At 33.9% G+C, this 12,281-nt stretch overlaps 1 pseudogene across 1 annotated transcript; it reads right to left on the bottom strand.

The window, feature by feature from the left end:
• Window positions 1–1,473: 1,473 nt before the first annotated feature.
• LOC143629697 (protein NRT1/ PTR FAMILY 3.1-like) lies at window positions 1,474–4,173 on the bottom strand (annotated as a pseudogene). Its single transcript, XR_013153013.1, has 4 exons — window positions 4,062–4,173; window positions 3,543–3,760; window positions 2,527–3,086; window positions 1,474–2,445 (listed from the first exon to the last, which is right to left on the bottom strand). The product of XR_013153013.1 is annotated as a protein NRT1/ PTR FAMILY 3.1-like (transcript).
• Window positions 4,174–12,281: the final 8,108 nt, after the last annotated feature.

Genomic DNA, 12,281 nt, shown 5'->3' with positions numbered 1-12,281 from the left:
TTATTAGGCCTATTCGAATAGGCTAACTCCCAAGAACAAGAAAGAAGAAGACAATAACTTTTTCAAACAATTTTCTCTATCATTTTTTTAATGATTTAAATGGAGTAATTTTGCACACTTTATTCGGCTATGTGTTGTAGATAGGGCTGTTCACGAACCGAACGGAACCGAACGCAGGCATGCTCATACTTGGTTTGGTTTGAAACTGAGCTGAACCGAGCGGCTTGAATTTAAAGAAACAAGCGATATGTTTATGCTTGAACTTGGTTTGGTTTTAAATCGAGCGGTTTGGTTCGGCTTGGGTTTGCTTGGTTTCATACAAAATTTTCAATTTTAAAATTCTAAAACTCCAAAATATCATTAATTCAAAACTTTCAACTAAAAAAATGTATAGATTTCCAACTCTAAAATGTCAAAAACTCAAAGTTAGCAATAAAACATACATAGTAAGTTCAGCGAATATACCTAGTCGAAGTCGATATTTTCTCCTAACAATAAAAAAAATAGTTCGTGTATCAAGTGTGATGAGAACTAGTAGCTAGTTTTTTAAAGGTATAATCGAAGTACTGAACGACAGAATGGCAGGAACATTTATGGAAAAGTGGAATTTTGAAAGTATTGAACAAGTGGCTACGGTTTAAAATTAAACTTTGATATCAACACAAAAGTAGGAAATTAAAAAATCCTTAAAATTTTGTATATTTTTGTATAAATACATATTATATATAAATTTTAAACTATAAAAATAATTCGAGCAAAACAAACCAAACCGAACCGAGCGAAGCTTTGCTCGTGCTTGGTTTGTTTTCAAATCGAGCTGATCCGATCGGCTCATTTCCAAATCGAGCGGAAATCGAACGAGCATTTTTCGAGCGATTTTCGAGCGAGCGACGAACGGGCGTCGAGCGACGAGCGGTTTGGACAACCCTAGTTGTAGAGGGGTTTCGTCTCCCCTCCACATTATCGTCACGTTGGAAACGGGGCTACGAAGGTCCAAAGGTTACCCGGCGCGGTGTTTGGAGCTTCGAAGCCCCTCATGTTGCCCCCCAAAGATACTCACAAGAAAGAACCTTAGGAACATGCACTTTGTAGTATATAAACCCTATGCTACATGCACTTTATTAGGAACATGGGAAAAAGGGAAAATGACGAAAGGAACAGGTCAATAGGTGACTAGTACTCCACCGTACTTGTAAACCTACTTAGCAGTTATCAACCCACGTTCACTGGCTGCTAGCTTCTGCGTGGGGTCTTGGGCCTGTTGTGGTAGTGGGCTAGAGTCCAGGATCGTACCAAGATCACCACCGAAAAAGTCTAATAATGATTACCTAAAATTCATATGAAGTTGATGAAATTTGTACACGAATTAAGATTGAACGACATAAAAATGATGGCACAGAAAATAATAATAATAATAATAATAATAATAATGAGCGAAATGCTGGAACATACGGAAATCTAGACATCTAGATAACTGATGATAAAAGTTTAGATTTTACTTTTGAAAGCTAAAAATATTTCACATCTAGACATCGGATTACAAAAATTACTATGTACTGTTATCTACAACCAACTCTAGACCACCCTCTTCATTGCATTTTGTCACCTCTTCTATGGGCTTATAGGTATAGTACCAGGCACATATGAAATAATACACAAGGTTTACTACTTGTATCCCGGTTACAAGCATGTAGTAGTATTCCAATCTACCTTTATTAATATTTCTATCTGGCAGCCAATTTCTCCCATTTTTATCCGCACTATACTTATGGACCAATGTCACCATTAATGTCCCCGCATACTGTCCTAGTGCGATCACAGTCCAATATAAAGCCATCGCCGTGCTTTTCATACTTTCGGGTGACTGGTCATAAAGAAACTCTAACTTCCCCACTTGATAGAACCCTTGAGCTATACCATGAAGTGAATACTGAGGAACCAACCAAAACACACTTATGGGTATTATGTGAGTCGGTTGGTCGATTAGGTTATGATCTCGTGCCACATGTTTTCTTTTCATCTCCACGAAGGACCCCACAAATGTTGCACATATGTTTATAGTGAACCCGATGCCCATACGCTGTAAACAAGTGATCCCTGATGGGTTCTTTGTGTAGCGAGATGCAAAAGGGACAAATAAACGGTCGTATAACGTGATGGTAATGATGACAGACATCAAAAATAGCCATGCTAGCCGGGGGTATTTCAAATGAGCTAGTCTTGGTTAGGTGACGGTCCATGGTTCGGGCTTGCATGATGGTGAAGCTACTTTGGTGTGAATACGCCATTACAAATAATATTCCTGTTGACACAAACGGTAATAGTCGAATGATGGACTTTAGTTCTTCAACTCTATGCACCGTAGCAATTCGCCATAGTTTTGGTGAGTTTGTAGCAAGATCCTTGTTATCGTTTTGGGTTATAATGGCAGCCCTATCAAACCATCTTCATAAACACAAACATTCGTCTTAATATAATGTAACCGAATTACTTTAACTAAAGTTTTGACATATGCTCATTAATTACCTCAATTGATTAGTATGAAAAAGCCGTCCATCCTTAGAAATACCCGCGTCAAGATCTTTATTCTCGTAAAGAAGTTTATCATCTATTGGTACCAAAACACTCCGCTTCTTGATGGCAGCAACAATCACTTGAACAACTCTAACGAACGGGCTTCCTTCGGGTTTTGCTTTCTGATAAAGCGGAGACCCAACCAAAAACACAACAAACGCAACCACCATTGCAATGGTCGGGATCCCGAGACCCCAACCCCAACTCACCCGGTCTTGGACATACACAACTATTGTTAGTGCGGATAAACTTGCTAGTGACAATAAAACATAGTACCAATTAAAGAAATTCCACCCTTTTGCTTGTTTTTTTGCTTTTGAAATATCAAGTTGGTCCGCAGCAAATGCAACAACACACGGGCGTATGCCTCCTAACCCGATTGATGTCAACATAAGCGAAATATAAAGCACTGATAATTGAGAATGTGATGCTTCTTTGCAGTTGAGTTGTGAGGGACATTGTGGTGGCCGAAATTGTGGCAAGATTGCTGTTATTGTGATGACGATCATGCCCTAAGTTAATCCAGATGAATGTTAACTAATAATCCACATAAGTGACATGTTCATTGGAGAACCATAACAAAGTGGGGGACCGAAGGACCATGTGTTTTACATGTAAAAACTCATAAAAAATCATTTTTACACGTAAAACAATCATTTTTACATAGTTTTTTTTTTCGGGGTTTTTCATATAAAAACATGTAGAAACTGTATCTTAAAAAAAATAAAAGGTAAAAGAACTTCTTATTTATTTTTTTTAACAAAAATGAGTTTTCTTTGTTACAACGCCTAGCGCTGGTGTTTATATGCGAAAGCTTCAAAAATAATTATGCCAAAAAAAGAGTAGTTTACATGTAAAAATGAGTTTTAATACGTAAAACTCATTTTTTTTCCTGTTCCCCATTCTTTTGTGGTTTCTAATAAACCTCCCTCTATATAAGTTGGTGGTTAATGTTGAGAGAAGTGAACCAGTTCGTAAATGAGTAAGGCGGCGACGATGGTCCAGTAGCGACCTGCAAAAGAATCGGCAACGAATGCACCGATAATAGGCGTAAGACTAGCAACGCCAGTGAAGTTGGTGAGGGTGTTGGATGCCTTCACTAGTGGCATGTTAAGTTGCATCGTTAAGTATGTTATCAGATTGGAGTGGAATCCAGTGGCAGCGAATTTGTCACATATCTCATTAGCTGTAAATTTTTCAAAATGTTAACTAGAAGGTTTGAAACCATTTTAGAAAACTTGAGTTAGGATAATTATATATAAACCTGAGATAAATCATAAAAGTACAATTAAATTAAATAATTACTATGGTCATTAACATTTTTAGAATACAGAGACAGTTACAAAAGAAAAACTAATCAAATCAGTATTTTGTAACACAAAATTAACTGCCAAAATCATTATATTATTTGAACTTGGTGAAAATCTATGACTATGAACTTGATGAAATTTATAAAATCATTAGAAGGTTAATTTGAGCACACATACCGAGGATAAAGGGTAAGGTTTTAATCCCACTAAGCTTCTTTTGCTTTGACATCCCCATGGATTCTTCATCTTTCACTGGTTCCATTTTAATTGTTCAAGTGTTTGGAATGACGGATATTTTAACTTTTAAGGACAACGGCAAGTGAATTATTAGACTTGGTGGGCAAATTGGTGATATTGATTTGTGGAATAGACTGTAGAGATAGAAACCAAATTAATGGCCACTTTAGAGAGACAAGACGTGTCACATTCTGTACAAAATACCCAGAGTGGAGATGTACACTTGCCTCGTTTGCAACGGACATCGAATCTATCATGTTACGTTTTAAGTGCAAATATACATGTTGTGGGCAGGTCACCGTATTGGTGAGAATTCATTTAGGAACTTTAATGTCAAGATATAAGTTTGATAACCAACTTTGTACTTTATGTTTTAAGGGAATTTTGGAAATGGACTTACTTTCTAAAAAGATTTCATCTTTATCTCTTATATGATTTTAAAAGTATCTCACTCAAACATATTTTTGACCATGTGTTAGAAAGTCTAATACATCATTAACGTTTACTCGCTCATCAACAACCTCGATAATTGCAACTAATATGTGGGTTAGTTGAAGCTAAATTATCAATCACAAGTCAAAACAGAAGGATTAATATACAAGTTTATTTTGGTAAAAGATTATATTTGGGTTCGTAAGGGTGGTTTGACAAACTTTGTGCGAAACCATTATGTGGCCCAACCGGTTAAGAGGCATCATCTGAATCAATCAGCATGTTTGAAATTTATCTATTACAAGGCTCAATGAACCATTAAGAGGCGCTTTTTAAGTAAACCAAATACACTATGTCTATGACCGATATATATATATCTAAGTCCACTTAAATTATACAACATGATAGAATGAGTTTACTTAAAATGGGTTGAGATGGGCAAGCACCATCCATAACCACTATTTGAAGTCACGACATATTGATTGTTGCCCCCGCCATATCAACGGCTGACACAACCGCAACCGAAACCACAATTTGTGTTGATACTTGATACAACCAACACCTACCCAAGCACCACCTCCCGTTTGACCATTACCTTATATGACACCGAGCCATTGCAGTCACCTTCAAGTCATCGCAATCGGTTTCACCTTCTCTCCAACACCAATAGGGTCTCCAAACCGGCTAACATTGTTGCCATCACCAATACCAGTAGTACCCATAGCCACTGGTCATCATAAATATAAATATTGCGAGTTAACTCATTGAGATATCTACATGACTTGTTTCAACCAAAAATAGTTTTAGTTTGAATCCATTTTGACATAAAACAAAGTTATAGATATTTTTAGAATGATACGTTTATATCTGAATAAGTTTTAACTACCTGATCAAATTTTAAGCCAACACAACACCCAATTACTAGCCAACCCTCTCACTAAGTTAGACTTTTGTAAGAGCATCTAGAATGATTGATCTCGGGCCATCACATCACCAAAACTTCCACCCTCTCTCTTCTCTGTCTCCTCTTCCCTCCATTTCTCTCTCTTGTCTTCTAGCATTCCCTCCTCAAATACTTGCATGCAGATTCGGACCTCCACCATTCTTTCGTCCACTAGAGTCAACTCACAGACAAAGAGAAGAATTGCTCGAACTTATAATTTTTTTAGTATAAATTTTTTAAAACAACCATTTAGATCAATGACGGGTCACTGACCCATCTGATCATCTTCATATCACCCTCAAAATAAGATCAACCATAAGTTAGAAAATTCATGACAACAATATTGAACCCATTATTTTTTGTCACAATTAGAACTTCCTAACACCTCTTTTTAAAAGAAGTCTTTGGATAATTTTTCTAGTACTGTGGCAATCCGATTACTTATATAGTAAGGATAAAATTAACAACCAATCTTTTATTTTATAATATGTTTATGTGTTAAAAATAGTGATTAATATAATGTTGTCAAATGGAGAGAAAGATATTGAAGCGTGTAAATTTCCATTTTAAATATTTTATATATATATATATCTATAATAATAATAATATATATAAACGAAAACATAAAAATCCTATGTGTTGTGATGTGGTCGCTCCCCTTTTTTTGGAGTCACCAGATTTGCTTGATTTTTAAATAGAGGCTTCTCATGCATTTGACCCGAATTCATGGGTATAGGTCTTACCAAACTCAGATATTCCTTAAACGGGTTATAACATCTCATTAAATTAAAAATTATCCTCACCAAATTATTGATTTAAAAATCCTTGAAAAATAGGATATACTAAAAATTAATATCTTATTTATTTTAAAAATATATATATATATTATAATTAAAAAACCAATTTTATAGTAAAAAAAAATAAACGGGTCTTGGGTCTCATCAAACCATAGGTATATTATTAACTTTCATAAATATTATGGGGATGGTTAACGTACAAATGAAATTAACGTGCAAAACATGAGAATCAAGTAGAGTAATTATATATATAAGTAGAGTAATTTTGTAATTACATCATAGAGTAATTATCATAGAGTAATTACATAAGACTCTCTACTTGTATATATAATTACTCTACTTGATTCTCACGTTTAACATGTTAATTTCATTTGTATTTGATCCAAACCTAATATTATTTATAATTAAAAAAACCAATTTTATAGTAAAATAAATAAACGGGTTTGGGTCTCATCAATACCATATAACTTTTAAATCGGGTTATAACATATCATTTATTTGTGAAACAATTTATCGCCAAACCATAAGTATATTATTAACTTTCATACAATAAAAAATTACAAATTCAAAAAATAAATAAATATTAGAACAAATAATATAAAACCACCCCCATAATACAGAGAATAAAAACTAATAATATAATATAAAATTATGCATTGTTGTTTATAATCTAATGGTATATCTAGACATCATATGACATATAGCAGCCCCTAAATCATATTTAATCAATATTTTCAAGCATACATGCCCCCCGTAACGCTCATGTTGAGTAATTTATTTTACGTTTTTGTGAGTTGATTTATTTGCTTTTTTATTTTAAAATATTGTTTTATAACTTAGTTGGATATTTTAATTCAGAAGTGGCAACTGAAACGAGCAAATAACAATAGTATTGTACCACTACTAAACAAATAGGTATCTTTGACAAATAATTATCAGTGGATTTTTTACGAATACCATTAACTTAAAAAAAAAGACTGCTAATTAACAACCCATATTTCGTCGGTTTTTTTGGGAGCCCGTTGTAGATGTGACACCCCAACCGACATCGAATTATACGTTAGGGCACGAACGATTGCTCATAGTACATGCCACTATTAACATTTAAATAATTAATCATTCCATTTTATACCACGTCACACCGTACAATATTGTTTCCAATAACATAACAAATAAGGTAACATCTGACTATTGTTTATCAACTTAAGTCCATAGCGAATCTACGTCTGAACTTCAAAACAACACGTCAAGCTTTTATACCTACATCATGGATAAGACATCTGTCAAGTGTTAACTAGAAGTAGTTGGTTAGCAACCATAGATTTATATATATAAGTATGTAAAAATCGCAATTCAATGTGTTAAATGTAAACTAAGCATGCAAGATTGAATATGATTGACTAACACTCGTGATCAAACCTTGTTACTTAATTCCACAAACCGAAACTTATGCTAGTTGTCGGTTGCAATCGTTCAAATGCTAAAACTGGTCAAATTCGAACCGGCGTCACCCAGATAGATCTATCATCGTTACTTATGGTTTGTTTATGTTAATGAAACACACATTGATTGATTGTTTGAATACCATATATATTACAAGAAAACAACACAATGAAGCAAATAATCAACAAGTAACACGTATGAATTGCAAGTTTGATTGATCGTAAACAAGTTTGTTTGAAAAAGAATACATGATACACCCCAAAGCAATAAAAGTAAAAAAGAGTATGGCTTACTCACATGGATGCAAGCGAACAGTTCGATAATGCGTGTAAACGTGTTGACCGAATGAAGTGGGCAATAACAACAAATATATGAAACAATGCAAGTCTGTATCTATGACTAAACGAGTGTGACTAATAAGAATTCTATAGGATTCGATAAGTTTTGGGGTCTAATCATTTAAATGAATAAGTATTTTTATTAGTTATAATTAAAAGTGGTAAAAAATTCAGTCTAACGATGTTGTAATGTTTATTTGGTTTTATAATTACAAGATTTTATAAAAAAAAGTTAAGAGGTTTATTATAATATTTATGAGTAGTTGGATATATTTTACGCTCCAAAGGTTAGTAATTTGGATATATATTAGAATAACAAAACAACAAAAATATAGAAAATGAACAAAACGACAAAAATATAGAAAATGAACAAAACAACAAAAATATATAGAAAAATGAACAAAACAAAATAATAATGTATAAAAAACAAAATAACAAAATTAATAAAAGAATGGACCAAGCCAGATAGATTTGAACTCAGGTCACCATGACCACGCAAACAACACTCAACCACAAAAACTAGCGTGATAACTTTGGATAGAGTGCTCAACAAAAATGCTTACAAGTAGTTTATGAAACAGTTGGAAAATAACACACATTAAAAGAGTGGAGAATGGCTTTCTGCTCATCCGGGCGGCTCGATCGTGTTAGAAGTCTAAAGCTAACTAAAAAATTAAGGTTTTTTCTAAAAATCATTTTATGAACACTCTTCTTTTGCTCAGGTTTGAAACCAATCATCTTACATTATGAAACAATCAAAAAGGGTAATGTGAAACAATAAATCCAAGTAAACAAAACCAAGCAATCAAACGCATCAATTAAATCAAACTCAACCGTTTACTTAGAACATAAAATCCATAACGAAACGAAATCCAAACAAAATCAAACCGAACTAAAGTTCATCACGACCTAGGTAGTTTATGGAATTTAGCCTAGCATCATATAGTCTAAATCAAACAAAACAAGTAATACTGAAAACATAGTGAAAATCTAATAAACGAAAGATTAAAGGCGATAAAACCTGTAATCTCCAAACGTGAACATATAAGTCTTCACCGGCTGTCCTCTTGCCTTCAAAATCACCAAGAAACTCGAAAATATGCTCCAAAAACTCTCAAAATCGGCTAGGGTCTTCAGGTCATGTTCAGGTTTAAGTTAAGCATGTTTAAATACCCAAAACAAGGCCCAACTTGAAGCAAAAACGAAATAAATCATGCCCAACATCCTCTAGGCGTCGCGCGACGGGTTTTGGCCTCCCTGGTCGCGCGGCACGACGTGCCCCACCAAGGAGGCCGGTCAGACCGGTTATGGCTCCCTCCTGACGCATTCCGGATCTCCGTTTTAGCTCTTTTTAGCTCGTTTTTCGTCCTTTTTTATCACGATCAACTCCCGGAACCTACGACACATAAAAGTGTTAGTAATATACAAATCTCGACTAAAAACGAATAAAAACTATTAAAATATTAAATATATTATACACGGGAAACATAAATATTTAGCATTATATCATTGCCGAAGAAATTAATGACAGATTTTTGTCTATGTTTCCTGGAGAAGAATTTGAATATCTTAGTTCTGATAGTTTAGACAACTCTGATAGTGTTGGTCCTGGTTTCGATCCAACATTACTGTCACACCCCGACCAAAGGCGGCGGAACATGCCGAGGTGTAACGATTGCCCATAAGCGCATTACACTATTTAAAGCGACAATATTTAATAAACTCATTTCATTTCACAACATCGAAAATGTCACATAACCAAATATTCATAAGTCAAATACAACAAAATATAGCAAAATATAGCAAATCGAATATTGTTCATTTTTGCTAATATCCTAACGGTATTTGTGTCATTTTCTTCACCGAACTCCATAATCAACCTAGATGCAAACCTGTAACATTTCATAAAATAAAGTTGTCAACACAAAGGTTGGTGAGCAATTCATAAGTTTGAACAACAGATATATAGTATGAAAAGCCACAAAACTAGTATACAAAACCATAAATAATAGCTATAAACTTAGATAAATTGACAATCGCTAATAGAATTACGTTAGCTCCACCTAGCTACAAGGGATTGCCAAGTAGTCTAGGATTTAATAGAATATCGTTAATTGCATTACGTTAACGACACCTTGCTAAAAGGGGATGCCAAGTAGTCTAGGATTTATAGATTCCACCAACCGAAAGCAATAAACACATAGGCATATAAGCATAGACACCAAATCGAGCAATTATTCAAGTAAAGTATACAACAATGTTTGTGGTTTAAGACTCAAGTATAAAGCATTTGATTTGAATAAGTATGAAATGTTACCCCAAAACAAAAGACAGAAAACGGGGTATGAAGTTACTCACGTTCAAGTATAAAACTTGATCGGTAAAAGATGAATAACCGGATGGATGAAGTTTAACGAGCAAGGCCTAAATGACAATAAAATCTTGGATTTAGAATGGTTGTCTTGAAGATCTTTAAATAAAATAATTGTTGCAAAAAGTAAACAATTAAAGTTCAAGGTTTAAAATGTAACTATTTAAGAATTTATAATAACAATCCTTTAAAATGTAAGTTTGCTCGAAACCGGGTTAAAGTATCCAACCTTAATATTTACTTAACCAATGTTAAGTAATAAGGTGAGAAAAATTCTAAAATACAAGTTCCTTTAGGACAAAGATATTAAAACGGGTTTTTAACGAGTGTTCGGGTTGTCGATTCGGGTATTGACAAATGGTCAAACCCGAAGTCAACTTTCCAACATATTAATTGTTATGAGATAACTCATTAAAATATACTAACACTTAACCAAGTATGTAGATCTATTGTTTAGAACTAACAACGCACGTTAAGCGAGTGTTCGGTTTTGTCGGTCTAAACTATGTGATGAGATCAAGTTGGATCCAACAATTCCAAGTACTTAAGAAAATAATTAAAATCAGTTTGTAAACTATTTTTAAAGAAATATACAAGTCTTGATAGCTAAAAATACACTTGTGTGTCTTAAGCGAGTAAAAGTCGGTATAGTTCGGTTTGGTTCGGTCTCCATCTCACAAATAGTTCATAGATGGTTTCTACATGCCCAAATATCATAGAACTTGTATATTGGTTTATAAATGAAGAAAACTTAAATTTTACAACTAAAAAGTTAACTACAAGTCTTTTAAGCAAAAGTTTCGGTTTAGTTCGGTTTCCATCTCCCAACGATTTCATGGATGGATTCCATATGCTTAATATCAAAGAACTTGTAAAAATGATTTTTGAAACTCAAATCTAGCAATAAACATGTTTAAACAACTATTTTAACAAAACTAGTAAACAAAAGTTCGGTTTCCGGTTTGGACTAGTTTCGGTTAAACCGAGGTTAGTCTTATACAAACCCACACCATGAAACTTGTAAATAAGTTGAACAAACTAAAAGGGTTAGAAGTTAGTCATAAATGATATGTATAATAAGTTATGTGTGTGTATATATATATATATCAAGAACACGAAGTACTCCATGAAGCCTTGCCTTATGACATTCGAAACTTAACCAACCGGAGTCGGTGAAGTAATAAATAAAGGAAACAAGGGGTGTGTATTATATATATGTTGTACCACCATATTCAAGTGTTAGTAATATTAGATGAACAAGTTAAAATGAAAGACTGTAGTTAGTTGACCTTAAGAAATCAAAATAACAAAATGTTGAAGATGAATACTTGGATTTGAGAGAGATTTTGGAGAAGATGAACAACCAAAATGGTGTATGGAGCCTTGCTTTTATAATGGTAAGAGTATGGTTCATACAAATAGGGTAAAGATGCATGTGATGGTTGAAATGGTCAAACAAGTTTTTGGTAAATGGCAATAATAGTCCCCAAAGTTTGGTTTAAGTCATTTTAAGGAGTTTTAAGGACCAAAAAGAATGTTTTCAAGACCCAACAAGTGCAAAACAATATTGTAACATAAAATCCATCATTTTGATTATATCCTAAGCTTTGGTTTACAAAATGGGTCGGTTTACATGAAAACGAATACAAACGAGACCCGAAATTGACGAATGTCACAGTATCCCCTACTTTAGGAAATTTCGTCCCGAAATTAAGATGACGATGATGATGCAAACAAGTGTGGATACTTCTCCTTCATTGTGTCTTCTCGTTCCCAAGTGAACTCCGCGCCACACCGTGATTCCCATCGAACTTTGACTAACCGAATACGACTACG

The sequence above is a fragment of the Bidens hawaiensis genome, unplaced genomic scaffold (genome assembly GCF_021521415.1).
Source record: "Bidens hawaiensis isolate Kalapana, Puna unplaced genomic scaffold, B.hawaiensis_p1.1 tig00005453_1, whole genome shotgun sequence".
NCBI classification, from domain to species: domain Eukaryota; kingdom Viridiplantae; phylum Streptophyta; class Magnoliopsida; order Asterales; family Asteraceae; genus Bidens; species Bidens hawaiensis.
This window is presented reverse-complemented; position numbering and strand designations above follow the sequence as displayed.